This window comes from Adiantum capillus-veneris, chromosome 13 (assembly GCF_014529385.1).
Source record: "Adiantum capillus-veneris isolate H3 chromosome 13, ASM1452938v2, whole genome shotgun sequence".
Taxonomy (NCBI): Eukaryota; Viridiplantae; Streptophyta; class Polypodiopsida; order Polypodiales; family Pteridaceae; genus Adiantum; species Adiantum capillus-veneris.
In genome coordinates, this window is record NC_140943.1 from 140506851 (window position 1) to 140530314 (window position 23464).

Sequence of the window (23464 nt, forward strand, 5' to 3'; positions counted from 1 at the left end):
TTGAAATGGTGTTCCATTGAAGGAAAATGGACAAACCATGAGACGAACGAGTGCTGCTACAAGCCTAAATATTCAGTATGTACCAATGAGACCACAAGGACAACCCATGTATAGATACCCACCAAATGTGGCACCAATGCAAAGATTACCCATGAATATGGAGAGACCAGAATGAGTATTGGGCCGACAGCCACCACTCCCAGGGAATAATGCTATACCAGTATATGATTGCCTGAGGGATAGGTGGATGAACAAGATCTAGTATTCTTTACACCATACCCTGAGACGAGTTTGGTAACAATGGGGGTAGAAGAAGAGTGGTATAATCAACCAACTCTATTCATTGCAAACCAGGGAGCTAGACCGCCTATGATCAAACCAATGCCCAAACCAAAAACTAGAAATTTCCATAACTGCGGGGCGATGTCCATTGGAAAAATGACTCTCCTGAACTAGATAAGAATGCAAGACCTATAGAGGCATATTATGGAGTGTGTGGTTGCAAGGGTGGACACTTTCCTAAAGACTTCCCTAGGAACCCAACAAACAAAGGGAAGATTTCCATAAACATTGTTCAAGTTGTGCCAATTAATTCATTAGAAGGGGAACCCACAATTCCAGTTTGAGTAGTGACAAGGCCACAAGCCAAGGGGAATAAACAAAAAAATACAAGTGGATCAGACATACCCAACAGTTCATCTGAAGACTCCAAAAAACCATGACGCAAACGGTACAAACTCAAGAGACAAAGACTATGAAAGGGAATCGAAGAAAGGATACGAAAGGAGATAGAGGAAAAGATGCAGACGTTGTTTATCAGACTTTAAGGAACCGGAACCAAAATTGACAAGATTGGTATTGGTCGATATAATTTATGAACCAACCAACGTAGCCTTGGAAGATTTCCAAGCTGGATTGAAAGCAGATCAAACATTGGAAATGAAATGGAAAAACTATCCAACACTTGATATGGAAGCAACTAAATAGAAGCGTACCAAAACTTGGTACAAATTATGCAATCCATGCTGAAAAATAGAAATCTTAGTGGAAAATCATAGAGAAACCAGCAGAAGTCAATACTAAGACTATCAGAGAAAAAGCACAAGAGAAGGGAGAATTGAAAACTTTACAAGACGATGACATACAATCACCTAAATTGATAGTTCCTGATAGTGAGGAGGGATGGGATGGAGCACCCATAGTCAAGGAAGATTGACCAAACCACCTATGGGAACAAGTTAGGGAAGTAAAAGATGGGCGTCTGACTCTAAAATTGGCTCCAATTGAAGAGGTATAGCCAGATAGATCACCCATGGAATTAGATGAACAGTCTTTGTATGGAGATTGGAGATCAGAGCAGTTACACACACTAGAATGTTGCAAACTCTACCTTTGTACTTAGGTGAGAATGAAGAGAAATCAGTAGTCTGCAAGACGACAAAACTAAATATACCAAAACAAACCTTGGATGTGGCAGATTTGCACTTCATTATGTCAAATCCCATCCAATGCACAATCACATTAAGTGAGCTACTGAATATATGAACACACATATGGGGAGATCTTCAAACCACTATGGAGAAGATGGGATTAAAGGGAGTATCCTGAACAAAACTAGAAAAATTGCAAAATGAGGAGATACAACCTAAACTTGTCAAGTATGTGCCCATGAACAAAGTAGGAGACTAATGTGAGGGGAACACGACCCTTCCAGTACAATACAATGATGTAACAACCATGGCTGTTTTGGAAATTGGGGCAGGAATAGCCATAGCAATGAAAGCTGTCTGGGAAGCCTGGGAAAATTTAGCAATTAGGCAAATAAGGATGAATCTACAACTGGAAGATGGACACATTGAGAAGCCGATGGGTTTACTGGAAAACATGATAGTCAACTCCTGTGGAATTGACTACCAACATACCTTTGGAATTGTAGATTTCAAAAAGAAACTCAACTAAGAAATCATCATAGGAAGACCATTCATGAGGCAAATACAATTGATCTAGGATTGGGAAAATGATTATCTTTAACTGAAACAAGTGGAAACAATTACTCGGGTAAATCTAAAAGACCATTTCTTACAAGGATGTCCTGAAGACATCTATACAAGAATTGGAATTTGAAACTTTGGCAAAGACTAAACTGCCATTGTGGATACACAAAGAACCCCCCCCCCCCCCCCCCCCCCCCCCCCCTGAGGGCCTGGGTAGACAGAGAATGGAAATGCATGTATAATAAGTTTTCTTTGGGCCATGGCCTGTTCAAGTTGGTGCCAGCTAGCGGAAGTGCAATGTCGGGTGCTTTTTGCAATTTTGGGGTAGTTGGTTTGTAGGGTTGGAAAAGTTCAAAAGTGGCGGGATCTTCATGGATCAGAGTTGAAAACACAATCTTTACAGAAACACAATCTTTGATGGTGGCTTTACAGAAGGTGGATCTGGCTTGGGATTAGAAAATGGCAGTGAAGCAAAGTGGGGGGAAAGAACCAATTAAGTTTTTTGTGATTTTTGGGGGCTTGAGGGTGTTTTTGGATGACGCTGGCTCCCATGATGCCACATGGCACCTCCCCTTATCCCACATGCACTGTGAGTTGGGTAGATCGATCATTGCGAGGTATTTAGGCCCAAGAGTAACCAATATTGGGTATCAAGTTGAGAGGGGATCTTGGAGCTCCACGAGCTCATGGACATGATTGTGGGCGCTGGATGATGGTTTTGTTGGTCGGTGGTGGCACTAGGAGCCCTTTGGCCGGTAGCGCTCGTGCAAAGATGATGATGATGTGGTAGTCTTGTGGGGCATGCTCCCATGTGATGCTCACACGAGGCCATGTGACGCTCACACAAGGCCAAACCTTTTTTGAGATACAAGAGGCTCCCAGGGCTTGCCACGGTTCCGTGACAACCAAGAGGGGCTCCTTGAGGTGCTTCACATGCAAGTAGATTGAGGAGTATTGTCGAGGTGTCAGCAACCTATGAAACATGATAAAAATGCAAGGCCAAGTGCATGCAATAGGGGTCAAAAGTCAAAATAAGCTCCTGGTAGTCTGCACGAGCTAAGAAAAAAACCCTTTTAAAGAAGCCAAGCCTTAGAGAGCCTTTTGAGAGTGGAGAAGGCAAAGTGCAGGAGGAGTGTGCCCTGCTCAGCACTATGGTGCTCTTGTAACAGGTTTTGTGAATGTAAATCTTGCCATTGCTCCCTCTTTGGTGTTGTTCCCCGCTCCCTTTTCTCGTTTTTGTTGTGCTTTGCTTGTGTTGCTAGTTGCAAAGTGGTTGAGTGAAATCCCGAACCGAGGTGTGTGTGTTTGTGTAAAGTGAGAGAGAGGTAGGTGTGAGTTTGTAATGTGGAACAAGGGTCGTGTGGGTGGAGTGTGATGGAGCTTTCCATGAAGTGTGTGTGTGTGTGTGTGTGTGTGTGTGTGTGTGTGTGTGTGTTGGTACACCGAGATGGTGTGTGCAAGTGATTTTGTGTGGATTTTGAAGGTGAATTCCAATGGATTGGGGTGTTGTGTTTACCCTGGGCTGTAGAGAGGCGCACATTGTGTGTTCGAGGTGTGTACCCCCTTACCTCTTTCCAACGAGTACCATCGTCCACATATGGTAAAGTGGCCTAAGACGGCACGTGGTCATGGCCCATGGCCACATGTCGTGGACACCATGGCCATGTGTCATGGTATGTGTATGCGTGTGTGTGAATGTGTGTGTGTGTGTGGACGTGTGCGCGTGTTTATGTGTGAAAATATTAAAACAAATCTATTTTGCAATGATGAGATTAATGTAATTTTTAAGATATTTTGAAAAATTTTATCAAATTTTCAAAACATATTGTTTTTTAAAAAATATTTTTTAAAATATTTTTTAAATAAGCTTTCTGTTGATTTCAGTGTTAACTTAAAAATGGCAACGACTAGTTCATTATATGTGGATATATTAATAAACTTAAAGTGATGATAATACGTTGCTTTACTCAATTAGTCTCAATCTTTCTTAATATTCTTGTTTAACTTCTTTGTATGGCTTTCTCTTTGGTTTTATTGATAAAGAGCTCATCTATCCTTTTTACAATGGTAAATTAACAATATATGAATCTTTCCTAATGGAGAAAGTTCATCCAATGCAATTTACAGCAATAGATACTATGATAGAGGTAGGAGATATAGAAATGCATGTGCCTCTTGAGAGGACATTGAATCACTTGGGTGAAGAGACCTATGTATTAGATGAGTATCTTTCATGTAAATACAAAGTGAATGTAAGCTATGTTGAGCACCCTGTAGGCTCACTCGCTATGAATTCCATTGCAATAGTAGATAGTCGTCCAACTAGGCAAGCTGATCAAAAGGAGATTGTAGATCTGAGTGGTCCACCTCAAGTTTCATTATCTTCAAGAGGAGTACCTTGAAAAAACTTCTCCAAGCCGAGAAAATGAGCACATTAACAAAGCTTTTAATGCAAATACAACGGGTGGACAAGGTTCAGAGATTGTAAGAGCCTACAATGGAGAGTTTGTTTTAGAATCTCCTCCTAGCATGGGGAAGGTGCACCATATGGATGCAATGGAGCATAAGTATGATCCTCATTTGTGGTCAAAGCTTCAAACATCCAATATAGTTTTCCCTGTAGTGGTACGTCTTAGTCATTTTTTAAAGTCTTTGAAGTGCATGAATATACAATGTAGCTGATTGGTCATCATAATTCCAATACAAGCAATTTCAACGGCCACCTATGAAAGGCCCCTACACCTGGGCAATATTGTGAGATGGCAAATAAGAGCCTACATGCCACTTCTATAAGGCAATTTCTTTTTGCATTGCATCATGCGAGTGTGTAGTGTACTATGTCATTCCAACGGATGAGACAACCATGTGACTCATGAATCATCAAGGCACACATAAACATGATATGTGTAGCGGTGCATCCAAGACACTGACGAATAGCACCAAGATGATGGTGCTAAGGTTTTGATTGTCAACCCACACACAGGAGCCAGGAAGGTTAAAATGTGCTTAGCAAAGGAAATTATTAGTATAACACTTCTTCACAGCAATATAAGGACAAAAGTTTAGGTGAGCAACAACTATTTTCAATTGCAAAAGAGTTGGACCCTTGATGCAAGATAATTGGTATGTGCATTTGTAATTATAGTGTTTCAATGCAAAACTCAACTCTTGTGTATATTTAGACCTAACACTTTGAGCTTGGAAGGTAAGGTCAGTGTTTGTTGCACGAGGAGGTGGTGGAAAAGATTCTTTTGGCATTGATGCACTCCTTAACACTAGAATGGTAACCTAACAGGACATAAAAGTGTCCTTTTAGGGTTTTGGAAAAAAATTCCAAAACCATAGTAGATCCACTGTTTGAAAAATCCTTTCATGAGCTTATAGTTCAAGAACTACTACAAATAGAAAAAATGAGAAACCCTTGGTCACTACAAGCCTCCAAAGTTGATGGACCAGTGCATTTTGCCCAAAACAACAATTTCTTATGGTTGATTGCATACAAATAAGAGTGGGGATTTTTGTAGGACATGAGATAAAATGCCCCGTTAGCTTCAATGGGTTGGTGATCAAAACATATGGTTGCTTTTACCTCACTAAATTTTTTTGGGCAAAAAAATAGGTACAAAAAAGTTTCATTTTTGCCATTCTGCGGACCTATCATCAAAGTTTCTATAGTCACGCTCAATACAGATACTATATACATGTTTTCTTACTCCCTTTGGGCCTTTGGATTCAAAAGGAGCCATGGAGCATGTCAAAAGGATAATGGATCTCTTACTAGGTGGAACCTTGGGGGCAATGATCAAGTGCTAAATACAACAAACATTAAAAAACTGGGTTTAGCATTATGACCTCTAGAAACCCATAGAAACTACTCAATATCTAGCCAAGTTTGTAGTCTATGATTAGATATGGTTACTACCTACAAAATACACACAATTGGCCTAAGAAACTAGAAATATTGAGAAAGTTATACTTGCTACTCTAAAATGTATCATATTCTTCAGCAATCAAAAAACTCAACCATCATCATATACTATGCTATATAGCATATTAGGTCCCCCAAAACTCAAGGAAGATTAGATTTATGTTATACATTACATTTTACACAATCAAATTGAATTTGGATATCAAGAAAGCCACCAAAAAAATCATAAAAGTGCTAACTTTGGCCAAAAAACTGGATTATGCAATTCTTGTAAGTTGGTCATAACTTTCAATTTTAACACTTAGCTCTCCCTACAAGCATCAAAACATGTTGAGAAATATGAAGGCCTAACCACTAGCCATCTAAACCTCACAAACATGAAGTTTAGAGTGGTATAGTTGCCAAAAATTGAAAAAAAGCCGAAAACAGGACCCGTTTTTCACACAGTTTATGTTCAAAAATGTTGTGCAAGGGTAAGGTTAATGGTGAGATCGATACTCCAAAAAAAATTTCAAGTTTTTTTCAGCTCATAAGGCAACTTTGTGGATATATAGCACCTAGAAATTCATTTTCATGCGCTTCAAATAATTCAAGCAAAATGGTCACTTAAGAGGACACAAAAGTGTCCAAGGACATAAAAGTGTCTTGTTACCATTCTAGTGTAAAGCGAGACTGCACATATGAATTTTTCCATGATAGTAGGTTTCCTGGTCAAGGAAAGGAAGGAGAGAAATGTTTTGTCTTCTAAATCTCCACAGTAGGTCCAAAGTCCGGTGTGGATGTGGTGAGCCGAATGAGACAAGATGGGGACGGTGATATTCATGGATTCAATTAGATCACACTAGATGCGTTAATGATTGGGTCACCATGACCTATCATGTCTGTGATCCAAAGTATGTGGGCAACCTTGGTAGAAATGTAGGTCACACATGACACATCCTGTGACAATTTGTTTGCAGCATTCAGGACCTTCTCACTATTGCATGTGAAATGAAGGAGGAAGATATGGAGTTTCAATGTTTGTTTTGGGAGTGCCTCAATGAGGTAATGATATCACATGGGTGTGAAAGAGCTAACTTGTTTGGACTCATGACAGACAAAGCTCAAGCAAATTGGAATGCAATCTGAATTGTCTTCAATGGTGGAGACAAGAATAACATGATGACCGGATGAGAGCGATCTTTCCTTTTACATTGGAAGTAAAACTTGAATAAGCATACAACAAAGTATGTGGCGCAAGCTTCTCAACACGTACACAAAGCAATGTGTGAAAAGTGGAGACAAGAACCAACAAAGTAGGTTGTAGCAGTAGGGAGTTGCTTGATACGCCAATGGTGGTGGCACAATGATCATTGTGCATGGACTGCAACATTCCATACATGGATTCATGGCTCAGTTGATGGGAAATTCATATTGCACATTGGGGTGGCATTATGACATGTATAGAAAGAAGCTTCAAAGGAACAAACACTCCACACACAAACCTCATGGAGAGAAAGCATGGTAGCTGGCTGCCAGGGAGGGTTTCCATAGACGCACCTAGTTGTACGATGCATGTACAATCGACCTAGAAAATTCTATTATGCAGAGTACCAAGGCCATTTTGTACAGCTCTAGAAAACACATTGGGAAGGGTGGGCATCAATACAAAAGCTTGCCAAATGCCATAGAGGTCGTCCTAGTCAAGTAATAAGGACGGTGAATTAAGCTATTGAGGGCACTCCTATGTACAAAGCACGCACTCCACTGACAGGGGATAAGGACATGTCATGGTAGAAGCAAAGACCAAGGGAAGTTATTAATGTGGAAGATGATGGATCACACATGCCATAGTACAACTCCTTTAGCAAATATCATAAGATGTGTGGGAGGCCCCGTAAGATTGACTTTGCATAGGAAAGCACATCACAAACCCCAAAATGCAGGACATATTTAGGTGGAAAGTGTGTAATGGAATGCCAGTAAAATGAACCAATGTGGGTTATACTCCAAATGCTACAAGGTAGCAGAGTCACGTTGTAATGAAATTTCCCTATTTAATTTGAGAGTAGCGGAAATTAATGAGAGTACTTTAGAGAAATGACTTTGTGAGCATAGCGGGTGAACATAATTGAAGATAGCAACATAGTCATAGCAATTAGTTAACTTGGCATGAACAATACTTTTGCAAGAGAGAGAATTTAGAGAACATGACAACAGTTGAGGACCGGATTTATGTGGAGCAGGTCCTCCCTCCAATAGGCATTTGTATTATGATTTCTCCCATTAAAAGAGAGACTTGCTACAATACAATCTTTGTGTTCCTTGTGACCTAGGTGATGCAATGAAGATGGAAAGCTTCATGCATCACAAACATAACATAATATTGAAGAAAGCTTTAACTATCCCAAGCCTCAGTCCCAAGACCTCAAACACCTTCGAAGGTGGAGAGAGCTAGCAGGGAATGAGGGTAGGGAAGAGGAAGAAGACACATTTCATAGGAGAAAGAATTAGTTCCTCACTTATCATAACTCTTGTTGCCAGCATACATAATAGCATAGTAATGAAGAAGAAGGAGATGGCAAGTTTAAGCATTGAAGCATGGCTCTTGGTTGGATTTGCACTCCATATCCAAGAGTGTTGGTGTAGGCTCTCAACCTCTACTTGCTTGGAGAAGGAGAGGGAGCTCTTGCACGTTGCATAGCACACCATGAGAGTGTTTGTGAGTGTGTGTGGGTGAGTATACCCCCTAAGAAACCCCCTAGCTTGCTTGGGTCGACCCCCCCTTGTAGCTCATGCTTGAAGCTCATTGGATCCCTCTAGGCCTAGCCAATCACAAGCAGGAGGCATTTCAAGCAGTAAGGGTAGCCTTGAGACAAGTGTCCCCCTTTTCCTTTTGAGAGAGAGGGCTAGATAAATGCTAAATCAATTAATTAAATCTCCTAAATTATTATTGGACCCCTTGGGTGGCCAACCAATAGGCTTCAGGCACACCATGAGGGCAACATGAGGAGGAACTTAACAAGTGTCCCTTTTGATAACTCTCTTTGTACCATGCATGCCTTGTGTGAGTGTTGGGCCCCTTTACCATTGGCCCCGTGTTGAGATAGATCTATAAGCACATGTCTATATCTTAACACTTGTTCCCGTTTGTTCTCCCACATTAAGTGATCAATTTAATATGAGAAAATCATTTGGGTTGGTTAGATATTAGATATTAGATTTTATGACATTAGCTCTCTCTTGAAATCATAGTCTTCCTCGACTATGAGGTAGAAGAGATAAAGCCTTAGTCATTAGTCAATTTTACTTAGCGGGGGTAGAGGATCCCTTTTTACCTCATAGTCGTCCTCGACTATGAGGTAGAAGAGATAAAGCCTTAGTCATTAGCCAATTTTACTTAGCGGGGGTAGGGGATCCCTTTTTACCCTACGACATCTTTCCAAGATGGATGACTAATCCATTAGGTGCTTGGGAGACATAGCTGCCGCAAGCATGTCTGTTCTTTAGTCCATTTCATTCTCCCAAAGTAGAGTGACAAATTTACTTGGTGTTTGAGAGACGTCGTCATCACAAACATGATTCTAAGCATGCATACTAGTTAAATTTGTGCACAATTAAAAAGAGGACTAGTCTTATAAGACAAAAACATGAGTCATTTAAAAGAAATTTGTACATTTTCTTACTCTAATGTAGCATTGTAAGCATTGACAAGGTTCATACTATCCTTAAGCTGTATTCCTTGCATCCATCTAGCATCTTCAAAAGAATAATTTTTGAACTTAATAAGATACCGTCGGATAATCTTACCATGTTGTAGTACCTTGTCTTCATGCCGAAGAACAGCTTCGGGTTGTAGAACCTCTTCTTGGTCTTCAACTTCGGGAGGGTCTTCAATAATTGATTCAGTTGGTGGCTCTCCTTTGTAGGGCTTAAGTAGGCTTACATGAAAGGCATTGTGTATGAGCCAATGGTTGGGCAACTTGAGTTGATAAGCCGTCTCATTGATGGGCTTCAAGATTTGGAAAGGACCATAGTATCTTTTTGCTAGTTTAGCATAATACTTTTGATGGCCCATAGGATTTTTGCCCGTCGTTTGCCTTAATCGAGCCTTAGGAAACTTGAGTAAGACCCAATCATTTTCTTTGAACATTAAGGCTCTTCTGTGCTTATCAGCAGCAGCTTTTTGCCTTTGTTGAGAGATGGGTATAGCCTCCTTAATCTTTTGAAAAGATTCTTGTAGGTCACGGCTATACTCATCGGCGGCGAAGATCTTCCCATGTACTTTGAGTAGCAAGAGACTTTTAGGTCTTCCCTCAATGATCTCAAAAGGTGCTTTTCCCGTAGAAGTATGTACAGTATTATTGTAGGCATACTCTACAAGAGGTAAGTACTTTTCCCATTGTGAGCGTTGATCTACTTCGGTAACATAAGTCTTGAGTAGATCGAGTATCGTAAGATTGGCTATCTCACTTTGGCCATCTGTTTGTGGGTGATAGGCCGAAGAGAAATTCAATCTTGTTCCTAGATTTTCAAAGAGACCTTTCCAGAAATTACTGGTCATTCTAGGATCTCTATCTGACACGATGGATGTGGGTAATCCATGGTGCTTGAAAATATGAGATATGAAGAGAGTTGCCATTTGATGGGCCTTAATAGTCTTTTTGACAGGAATAAAATGTGCTTGCTTGCTAAACCTGTCAACTATTGTCCATATTCCTGTATTCCCATGGATAGACTTGGGTAATCCAAAGATGAAATACATGGATATACTCTCCCATGGTGAATTTGTAATAGGCAATGGCTGGAGTAATCCAGGTTGCTTCCCTCTATCATACTTGGTCTTTTGGCATACTACACATTTTGAAACATACTCTTGTATGTCCACTTTCATGGTAGGCCAATAGAAGTACGTCTCTACTCCTCGGAGAGTAGGTTGAATACCTCTATGCCCCACATATGGAGGAGCATGGGATTCATACATAACTTTCTCACGAAGGGAATGGGTAACACATAGCCTATAGCCGTGGAGAAGATAACCATCCTGCAAGGTGAATGGTTCCTCTTTCTTCCCCAAAGCAAGGGCTGACATTATGTCTCTAAAGTCAGGGTCAGTAGCATACTCATCTATCATAGAGGAAGATCATTGTGAGTAGCTATAGACACCGTATTAACTTTGGGTCATCGTGAAAGTGCATCGGCCACTTGATTGTGCTTACCAGCTATGTGAGCAATATGGAAATTAAATTGCGAAAGAAAATTTGCCCACCTCATTTGTTTGTCGGAAAGCTTGGTTTGCATCATGAAATACTTGAGACTTTGGTGGTCGGTTCGTAGGATAAATGGAGTCCCCAATAGTAGTGCTTCCATGTGTCTAGGGCATGTAGAACAGCTAAAAGCTCTTTCTCATAAATGCCCAAGAATCGTTCATCAATATTGAGCCTTCGGATCTCATATGCTATGGCATGCCCTTCTTGAAGAAAAACTGCACCACAAGCATCACATTGGACCTCAAATGGCTTTGAGAGATCCGGAAGCACGAGGAATGGTTGGGAAGTAAGCTTCTCTTTGAGATTTTCAAAAGAATTTTTCTCCTTAGCAGTCCATACAAACTTAACGTTCTTCTTAGTTAAGTCGTGTAGTGGTCGTGCTACTTGAGAGAATTTTGCTATGAAGCGTCTATAGTATGCGCACATACCAACAAAGCTTCTTAGCTCATGTAGATTTCTTGGGTTAGGCCATGATTTTATTACCTCTAACTTTGATGGATCCATTTGGATACCATCTTTAGAGATAATATGACCTAGGTATTGAATCTCCTGAAGGAAGAATTCACTTTTCTTTTGGTTGAGAAAAAGCTTGTTCTCCCTCAATGCTTGAAAAATCACTTGGAGATGTTGCTTATGTTCCTCCAAAGACTTGGAGTAGATGATGATATCATCAAAGAACACTCAAGTGAATTTGCGGTATGGTCTAAAAGTTTTCTCCATCAAACGATTGAATGTAGCTGGTGCATTAGTGAAGCTAAAAGGCATGACTAGATATTCATAAAGACCAAACGTTGTGCGAAACGCGGTCTTTAAGATATATTCATCCACTATCCTTATTTGATGATAGCCACTCTTAAGGTCAATCCTACTAAAGTAGGTAGATCCTTGTAGCTTATCAAATAGATCTTCTACCCGAGGTACGGGAAATCTGTTTTTGATAGTGATATGGTTTAGTGCTCAATAGTCCACACACATATGGTATGTACCATCTTTCTTTTGCACTAAAAGGACTGGAGAACAAAAGGGAGAGGAACTAGGCCTCACCATCCCTTTGTCTACCAGCTCTTGTACTTGCCTCATGATCTCCTCTTGTTGAGCTTGTGAGACTCGATAAGGAGGCTTGTTAGGTGGTGAGCTTCCAGGAAGGAGCTCAATATGATGGTCATCATCCCCTCGTTTTGGAGGTAAGTCCATAGGGATATCATCGATGAACACATCTTGGAATCCTTTTAGAAAATTAGACAAGTCTAACTCTTCTTGATTCCTACCATTTACATTTGATGAAACATTAGTATCTTTTAGAGACTCTTTGACAAAAATCATGTACGCAGAAACTGAGCTCTTCATTGACTTATAAAAAGCAAGAGGATTTACAAGTGGAATAGTGCGACCACGCTCACTAGCATCTATATACATGTTCTTTCCCCTGTAGGTGAAGTAGATTCTCCTTTCAGGGAACTTCATGTTGGCAGCCATGCGATCAAACCATGGTGCCCCTAGGATAACATCCTCATGTTGGAGCGGAGAGATGAAGAAGTCTTCCTTGTCGACATAGCTTTGGACATGAAGCCTCAACTTCCCAATCAAGGGAGTAACGGAGGCTTGTTGTCCCTTGAAAGCTGCATCAACCACTACTATATCTCCCATCTCAAAAGCTTGAATGCCCAACTTGGTGGCCAACTCCATTGATATGAAGTTAAGAGTAGAGCCAGGGTCAAACAAGATGAAGGCATCATGCTCTCTTACCTTTCCCCAAGCATAGGAAAGTGATGATACTTTGCAATGAGCATCCTCTTTTGGAGCTTCGATGGTGGAAGCCCTAGGAGTCTCGTTGCGAGTATTCTTCTTGGGGCAAGAACGATAGCCATGTCCTTGCTCCCCACACTTGAAACACTTATGGTCCTTGCGAAAAGCTTCAAGCTCTTCAGGAGAGGGTTTGGTTTTACCTTTGTAAACTCCCTTCTCCTTAGATCCATTTGTTGTTGTTGTTGGAATTGACTTGGGAAGTATTTTGAACATTGGTTTTCCCTTTTGCATCATTTTTGTCTTTGTTTCCATGGGCTTGACTTTATGTCTAGCCCCTTGATGGAAATTGATGCGTGAAGAAACCATGGTGTGATGGATTACTTTGATAATAGTACGAGGCCGTTGAGAGTTGATGTATTCCGCCATCTCTTCAGGTAATCCCGCACAAAATTGCTGCCTTTGCTCGGCAACGTCTATCTTTTGAAAGACAGTAGCCTTGAGATGTAAATCCCAAAACTTGTCTACATATTTGTGGATAGACTCATGGGAGAGGAGCTTCAAGCTGCGCCATTCGGTAAGCACTTTGTCCTTTGCATCGCTTGCAAGGAATTGCTTCATGATGGAAACTCGTAGAGTTTTCCATGTCTTTGGGGCTTCACCATTTCCACGAAGGCTAGCCCACCATTGATAAGCTGATTTTTGGAAGTGCATAGCTACATGGCGTAGCTTAGAGGACTCTGTGAAGCCCTCATCTCCAAAAGCCGCATCAAATTCCTGGATGAAGGCCAAAACTTTGTCGGTAGCACCGAAGGTGCCATCATAGGTGAGAAAAGAGTTACTCTTTCCTCCCTCCTTGAACTTCTTTAGCTTTTGTGACCTTCGCCATGCAGGAAATGATTTGCGATGTCCTCCGCTCTTGTATTCTCTAGGAGAATAACCATAACTTTCGTCAGAAGAGGAGGAAGGTGAAGAAGAAGGAGAAGAGGGTGACCTCTTCCTAGACCTTTTCTTCCTTTGTTTCCTCTCTTGCCTTTCAGAGTGATGAGGAGAAGGACTATGTGTTGATATTTTCCGCTTGGGAGGAGTGGGCGATTGTCTAGACCACCGTCTTCGTGGAGCCACATCTTCAGAGGAACTTAAACTTTCATTGCTTTCTTGCGCTTTGTATTCCTCCTCTCGAATGGGAGAGAGTCTTCTTTTGGGGGTCTCTTCAAGAGGCTTCCTAAGCTCTCTCTCCTCTTGGAGAGGAAGGGAAATTCCATAAGCACGAAGTTGTTGAGTAACTTTGGCTTGCAAAGCAGGGTTGCCCATAGCTTGCTGCAACCTAGTGATGAGATAATTCACAAACATGGGAGCATCATCATTAGCACCTTCATGTGCAAAATCAAAGCTATCAATGTTCATTCTACTCTCTTGATTATTGTCAGCCATGTTAACAAAATTTATGTATGTACTTAGTGTATGCTTTGGCAATTCAAAACCTTAGTTGCCACTCCTCTTAGCCTTTGAAAATCGGCTCTTAAGTATCTACACCCACGGCTCGAAGTGGTTAATTATAGAGAGTAGAGGAGTAGGTCTAACATAGCAGAGTTTCCAAGGGCTAGCTCCTTTCGGACTTCTTATGGATCAATAATGGTAAAGCCGTAGGCAAGTCTAAAAAGACTCCATTATTAAGTCCAAAGCTCCCGACGTGTGCACCATCCCCCACATAGTGGGCTCAACAAAACTGATAATAGATCCCAGTTCCACTTACCCTAATATAATTAACAACATCAACCAGTTATAGGCTACTTAAGGACCTCTCTTCTTAAGCAAGAAAAGAGAAACCAAATGCTCTAATACCAATGTAATGAAATTGGCCTATTTAATTTGAGAGTAGTGGAAATTAATGAGAGTACTTTAGAGAAATGACTTTGTGAGCATAGCGGGTGAACATAATTGAAGATAGCAACATAGTCATAGCAATTAGTTAACTTGGCATGAACAATACTTTTGCAAGAGAGAGAATTTAGAGAACATGACAATAGTTGAGGACCGGATTTATGTGGAGCCGGTCCCCCCTCCAATAGGCATTTGTATTATGATTTCTCCCATTAAAAGAGAGACTTGCTACAATACAATCTTTGTGTTCCTTGTGACCTAGGTGATGCAATGAAGATGGAAAGCTTCATGCATCACAAACATAACATAATCTTGAAGAAAGCTTTAACTATCCCAAGCCTCAGTCCCAAGACCTCAAACACCTTCGAAGGTGGAGAGAGCTAGTAGGGAATGAGGGTAGGGAAGAGGAAGAAGAAACATTTCATAGGAGAAAGAATTAGTTCCTCACTTATCATAACTCTTGTTGCCAGCATACATAATAGCATAGTAATGAAGAAGAAGGAGATGGCAAGCTTAAGCATTGAAGCATGACTCTTGGTTGGATTTTCACTCCATATCCAAGAGTGCTGGTGTAGGCTCTCAACCTCTACTTGCGTGGAGAAGGAGAGGGAGCTCTTGCACTTTGCATAGCACACCATGAGAGTGTTTGTGAGTGTGTGTGGGTGAGTATACCCCCTAAGCAACCCCCTAGCTTGCTTGGGTCGACCCCCCCTTGTAGCTCATGCTTGAAGCTCATTGGACCCCTCTAGGCCTAGCCAATCACAAGCAGGAGGCATTTCAAGCAGCACGGGTAGCCTTGAGACAAGTGTCCCCCTTTTCCTTTTGAGAGAGAGGGCTAGATGAATGCTAAATCAATTAATTAAATCTCCTAAATTATTATTGGACCCCTTGGGTGGCCAACCAATAGGCTTCAGGCACACCATGAGGGCAACATGAGGAGGAACTTGACAAGTGTCCCTTTTGCTAACTCTCTTTGTACCATGCATGCCTTGTGTGAGTGTGTGGGTGTTCTCTCTCCTCCCCCCTCATGTAGGGCTCGCCCCCTTCTTGTAGGGATTGAATCTTTGACTTTTTGACACCTCAAGCCCCTCATGCATAGGCCCAGTTCTCACCACAAGCTTGGCTCATAAGCACTTCAAGTGCAACCCTAGCATCTCAAGCATGTCAAGCACCTCAAGCATCTCAATAATTAAGCACCTCAAGCATCTCAAGCACCTCAATCATCAAGCACCTCAAGCACCTTATTCATCAAGCATGACAAGCACCTCGAGCTGGGTCGGGTTCCCATGCCTCAAGCTCAGCCCTAGCTTACCTAAGGTCAAAGGCCTTTTACACACATTATTGGAGGTCTTCAATGAAGCTAACCCTAAGGTCTTATGCTACATTTGTTAGCCTTGCTCTTTGATAGACCATCTCTCATTTGGGCCCCTTTACCATTGGCCCCGTGTTGAGATAGATCTATAAGCACATGTCTATATCTTAACACTTGTTCCCGTTTATTCTCCCACATTAAGTGATCAATTTAATATGAGAAAATCATTTGGGTTGGTCAGATATTAGATATTAGATTTTATGACACACGTGCAGTGGCACACCAAGAGGAGGACGAAGGTGTGGGTAGAATATTGTAGGTTCAAACCTTGGTGTACCGGCCCCATCTTTTTGGAGGATACCAAAGGCATTCCAAATAAGGTATGGTACACCAATGGTTTTATTTTTTTCCAGGTCATGTGTTACATTGCTACATAGTAGACCAAAACATAGAGCCACAGCCTCAACGGCAACCACACATTTGGCCCTTGCATGTGGGCACCAACCTAACTAGTGATGAGGTGCAAATATTGTTTGAAGGGGAGTATCAAGTGGAGTTTAGCAATGAAAGAAAATCTCCTCATACGCCAATTTCTACTGCTAAAAATGCGAGAAACGTGTCTATCAGGTCATATGATACATCCACTCCTCATGGTAGTGCACAAGCCACAATGCGGGAAGGTGTGCACTACAGTATCAGTCTTCCATTTCTCAAGATGTTGCATGCAAGATCAGCCTAATTCTAGCACTAAAGGCAAAGGCGGTAGAGTAGATATGTGAGGTGGATGGTTTTCATGAGGTCTTCAAAGTAGACCACAACAAAGATGGTCATGTTGGGTTGTACACTATTTGTTTTTGCAAGGAGCCATCGTGCACATGGCCGAAATTCATGGATCGGGTGACAAGTAAAATCCCATGTCTTGCATGCAAACACATCTATTTTATTTTTTTGCATGTAATACGGCTCAGCAAAAATGAGAACATTTTTATCAACCATCAGCTTGTGTTACCATATACATGTGGTACTGATGTGTGTGAACACACTTAGGACCGTCGGGGGCTGGGACATTTTTCCCCTCACTAGGAGGTTTTTCCCCCCCTGCATTATATATACACCCATCACTCTAGGGCTATCTTATCTTTCCATTGCACACTAAGTAATACACTCTCTATTGTGTGCATTGAGCTCCTTTGTCTTCTCCAAGATGTGTGTGTTCTCCTACAACCCTGATTCCAACAATTGGTATCAGAGCAGGTTGCATCCTCCCAGGCTTAGTCGCCAGCAGTAGCTCTAGCACATGCCTGATCACTTTCTCCAATTTTTTTGAGCTTTGGTGACGTACATAGGTCGACAAATATTTCAGGCTCATTTCGGCCTCTGTTTCCACAACATGCAATACTGCGCATGCGATTTTGTCATTTTGTGTAGAATTTCTATGAGTGCTGTTTTTTGCATAACAAGTCCCATACAGTCTTCTACGGTTTGTGCTATATAGCACGTGTTGTTCTAGCTTTGTTTCTCCTCTTGCTGGGTAGTTTTTACATCAGGTGCAACATTTACCATGACTAACAACAACACAGATGTGTTCAAGATGTTTGTTATTGATGATAGATTGGATTGGGACAATTACCCTATGTGGGCTTATATGCTGCAACATGTCCTTGTGTCAAAGGGTGTTTGGAATATTGTGCAGGGCATTGATGTACATCTTAGCTCTGAGGATGTAGGCAATGTTGACGATGTTGTAGGTTTGGTAGCAGGGTTACTGCTGCCAGAGTTGTTTTTCCTATAGCTGAGCAAGCTCATTGGGATGTAAAAGATGCGCAAGATCATGCATTGACTCATTTGTCTATGAAGCGCACTATTACTCCCCACATTTTGTTCAGCAAAATTTGCAAAACAGGCTTGGATATTTTGGTTGGTCTTTATGCAAGTCGCAATGAGGCAAAAATTGCAATATTGCGTAAAGCACTGGAGTCAAAGATTATGCATGAGGAAGATGACATGGACACTTTCCTTTCTAGTGTCAAGGATAACAACGAGCAACTTATTTTTGCAAGCGAAGTCATTTTTGACAGTTCCCTTGTGCAAATTGTTCTTGATGCTTTGCCAGATTCTTACTAGAATTTTGCTAGTACTTGGAGACTCATAACCCAAGGAAATCCAGAAGATGTCAAGTTTGATGCATTATGCACATTGCTATTGCAAGAGTCTTTTTCCAAAAAAAAAACAAGACTAGACAACGTGCAATTGAACCTTCCTTTATTGTTGCTAAAAAAAAGGTGGTAACAATAATGTAGCCACTTCTCATGGTTCTTCTGCGAGTGGTAAATCACCTGTTCCAAATGCTTTTGTTGGTAGAAATTCGTATGGGAATCCTGGCAATAAGGGAAAAAAGAAGATGCGTTGCCATTATTGTAAAGCTAATGATCACTTGATCAAGCAGTGTCCTAAGTTGAAGGCAAAAGAGGCTGGTTCCACTACAAATGCAGCTATTGTTGAGTCTTTTGTAAAAGGAGATTGTGATGTTGATGTTGATGCAGAATGGGCTTTTAGTGAAAAGTGCACTTATGATCCTACTATCCATGATGCATGCATGTTAGTTGCTACAGATTCACATGTGTGGTATTTTGACAGTGGTGCTACAAAGCACATTACCTCACATCATGATCTGTTTACCTCTCTTGAGTCTGTCCCTCATGGGATTTCAGTCACTTGTGCCAATAATGCCTCTTATTTGGTCCAGAGAGTTGGAAAGATTGTTCTTAATGTTGCAAATGAAAGTTCTTTCACACTTGTTGATGCACTTTATGTACCTGGGATCAAGAAGAATCTTTTGTCTGTATCTGCACTTGCTAGACTTGGACTTATAGTCAAATTTGTGGATGACAGATTTACGATACACAATCTCTGTTTCGATGAGATGAAATTGTTGCATCTTGCATTTTATGTCGTGGGCCGTATAAGCTCACTCTCTATGACAAGGTGTGGGTAGAATTTTTCAAATGCAGTTATGCATTCTAAGGCTATTTTAGATACAAAACTTTGGCATGCATGTTTTGGACATTTGAATTTTGCTAGTTTGTTGCATTTGCGAAAATCTGATATGGTTGCTTCTTTGCCACCTCTTGAAGCACTTGTCAAACATGTTTGTAAAGGCTGTACTTTGGGTAAAATACAACGTTCAAATTTTTCAAAGGATGGTTTAGCTAGGGCCACATGTAGGTTGCAGCTTGTGCATAGTGATGTTTGTGGGCCCATGCAAACTTGTCCTTGGGAAATTACCTTTCCTTCGTGACTTTCGTTAATGATTACTCCAAGCATGCATGGGTGTATCCGCTAAAAGCAAAGTCTGAAGTATTTATGTGCTTCAAACAATTTTTGGCTATGGCTCAAAATGTCTCAAAATGTATAATAGGCACCCTCCATTTAGATCGAGGGAGGGAGTATATGTTTCATGGATTTAATACATTTTTGGCTAGTCGTGGGATAAAACACCAATGTACAGTGCCTTATATGCCTCAGCAAAATGGTGTTGTTGAGATGAAAAACAGTTCACTTACGAAACAGGATGTATGGTCAAAAGTCAAGCTTTGTTGCATTCATTTTGGCTTGAGGCTATTGTGAGTGCCACTTATGTACTTAACAAGTATCCTACGAAATCTTTGTAGTCTATGACTCCATATGAAGCATGGCATGATAGAAAGCCTTCTATTGAGTACATGCGTTGTTGGGAAACAAGCTAACTGGAACACCTCTATAACGATGTCACCCAAGAGGGTTGAAAGAGCACTACAAGAACAAGAAAAGATTTGGGAAACCCCTTTCAAACACCATAAATCCAACAAGAGTAGTCCCCTTGGGAATTAACTAGGTGTTGCCCACCCAAGAGACTATGTCACAAAGAAGGAAGAAACCTGTTTAGGCACGAAATTACGGACGTCGGCTACCAATGCTCTTGAAAAAAAAGATTTCCCCTTCATCAAAAACCACTTTAAAACTCTTCGTTCAAAGCATACATCACCCACAAGACGTATGGGTTTCCACAATTCAACCTACATAGTTTTGTCCCAAAGCTGCCATATACTGTAGGTTGCAGAGAACATACCATAACCGAAAACCCCAACTCAAAAAAACATGACTTCAAGCTTCAAAAAATCCCTGAAAAGTTTGCAACAGAAGTTCTTAAATCCTTCAAATCGAACACACACACAACTATGTGCAACATCAATGCGAACAGGATGTTGTAATAGGAAGACTAGGTGTAGAGAGAGCTAGTCGAGGGCAAAAAACGGAACAGAGAGAGCATGAGGGAGTCCCAATGACCAAAAACCAGCAAAAAGCTCACATTTTTTTGAACTTTTTTCACCTTGTACATGTTTTAAGTTATGTACAAGTCTCCCTTCATAAAACTCACTCACGGGCACTTAAAGTAATCCGACAACTGTCACTAGACTAGCGACTTGCAGTGCACGTATATGTGCTTGCTTTACTAGCGACTTGCAGTGCATGTATATGTGATTGCTAAAGCAAGCTAAAAACCCCACAAAAAGAAATCCCACAAAAAATTTACAAAAAATGGGGTGTCAAAAATGCGCCCAACATAGTTTGCCACACCCCAGCCTGCTAGATCATTCATGATCAGCAGCACAAAAGAGATCATGTAAACTACATGACGGGGTCTTTACATCATCTTCATCCTTAGCCCCATGATTATAAAATTATTCAAAAGAAGGCTCATCCTCAATTACAATCATCAACCTAGCAATATACTTCTTCAACCTATAGCCATTCACACGCGCTTTATGTGGGTACCATCCAAGTCAGCAAGCTGATATGTGCCATTTGGAAACCTGTTTAAGACCAAAAAAGGACCTTGCCACTTGATTTGAAACTTCTTTTGAAAAATTCTATCAAGATTTCTATTGTAACGAAGCACCATGTCACCCTTCTTGATGTATTTTTACTTCACCTTCTCATTTGCCTTTGCTTGCAAGACTTGCTCATAATGCTCAAAATCCAGCAACCTATCCAATTGTACACATTGCAAATATAGAAGCCTTTCCTTGAATGCATCATTGGGTCTTCTTGAAGATTTTGCATCATCTTCAAAGCTGGCATCTCCACCTCAATAGGAAGTAAAGCCTCTTTGCCAAAAACTAGATGGAAGGGAGAGAAATTGGTACCTGATTTGATGGCAGTTCTGTAAGCCCATAGAGCACAAGGTAGCTCTAAATCCCAAGTCTTCACATTGTTTCTTTTCATCTTGTAAGCATCCTTATAAGCTCTCCATTAAACCTTTCATTCATTCCATTGCATTGGGGATAATATGGAGTAGTAAACCTGCGCTGCACATGAAGCTTCTCACATAGATAATCCACCACCTCTCCCCTGAAACCTAGACCCTTGTCAGAAAGTAACTCCAATGGCATGCCAAATTTTCAATAAATATTATCATATATAAATTGGGAAACATCTTTGCTCGTGATGTGCTTAACAACTTTGGCTTTGGCTCACTTGGATATATAGTCAACAGCAGTAAGTATGTAACATTTGCCTCTAGCTATCATACGTAGAGAACCTATTGCATCAATACCCCACTTCTCAAACACATCATAGTGGTGTGAGATTGAGAAGATGTGTGCATGTGTAAGGCTGGAGATAGACCGTGGTAGTAGGTGTGCGTTGTGTGGTGGACCAGTGGAGTGTGTAAACATTGGGAAAAGAGTAGGCAGTGGTTTTCTAGTGAGAAGTGTGTTTTGAAGGTGTTTTTTGAGAGGATAGGGGTACTGTGGATACCCTGAGCTATAGAGAGGCCTTTGTTGTTGTGTTGGGTGTGTTTTCCCATTCCCCCTCTCCATCTTCTAGTGCCCCCATGGAGGAGCGCACCGATTGCTCCCAATTGATCGAAAAGAAGCGGTTTTTTGTGTTGGAAGTCATGCCAGCTAGAAGCTATGGACCGTTTCACAGGCAAAGAGGTCCCTGACAAGTGGATGTCAGATTTTGAGCTGTATATGCTATCATTGAGTATGCCAAACAAGGATAGCAAGATGCAGGCATTTCCTTTGGTGATGCGTGGGAAAGCTAAAGTTTAGTATGAAGCTCTGGAAGGTGAGACGAGGCAGGCATGGTTGGCTCTACGAGCAAGGTTTCTTCACGATTTTTACAAGGAGGCGTCCCCAATCAAGATGGATGCGAAGTTGAAGGCGCTTAAACAAGATGTAAGTGAAGAGTTCAATCCGTATTTAGGCCATTTTGAAGAGTGTTGGGCAGAATTCGCGGCAACCATGCAATTTGCTAATGGGGATTACTTTAAGGTGGATAAATTCATGGCTTGGATGCAACCTAAAATGAGAGAGAAAGGCAATTTTGAGAGTCCAAAAATTACAATGGTGCGGTAGCAATTGCATGGTCAAAGAGCAGAAAGATAAAGAAGAAGATAGAGCAGGTTGTGTCAGGCTACGAGACGATGGGCCCCCTTTGACCGCAGAGTCGGAGGGAGGCTATGCATGAAGAAAATCACAGAAAGTGAGTTGTAGCCATTGTGCTGCAAAATTGGGTATGCACAATGTAGGATTTGTCTAAGAAAATGCAAGAGCTGCGGCTAAGCATGATGGACAGAGGACAACTAAGAGGAGCCAGGGTAAGGACAAGGCCGCTGCCAGGCAGGTGTTACAATTGTGGAGAAGAGGAGAATTATGCGCATAATTGTCCTCAGCCACCAAGAGAGAGAGGAGGCATTTACCTGCTGTTTGGTAGAGGTCAAGGTCAAGGGAAGTTTAATGGTCCAAGAGAGAAAGCAGTGGAGAATCCTATGTAGCCAGCTTCACCAAATGGAGGTGAAGTCCCAAGGGTGAATATCATCGGGGTGGATAAGTAGGATGTCGAAGTTTTGGCAAACAAGAGGGCGAGAGCTGAGAGAGAGAGATAGAGACAGAGTGTTGTCAAGCATTTTTTTGATGAGCATAAAGTCACTAAGTCATGCCAAAAATCTTGCCCACCAGCCTCATGTATATATGTGTACATAGCCCTGCAAGCCTTGGAAGTGACCATGTAAAAATCCTTGTACAAAGGTGCAATTTTTCCAAGATTTAATGCTAATGTTTTTTGTTGTTCAAGACTCCAAAACATGGTTTCTAATAACTATTTCCAACCACGCTTTATAGCTCGTGAATCAGACTTGTACATCATGAGTTATGAGCATCCGAAGCGGGCAGTCTCAACTTAGAAGGTGATTGTGGGTGCATGCGACAAGAGAAACTGGGCCAACTTGGGGGTCTAATATTAGAAATGCTGAAGATTTATATTTTTGGAGATAGCCGAGGTGATGGGCTTTGAGTTGTGTGTTACAGTG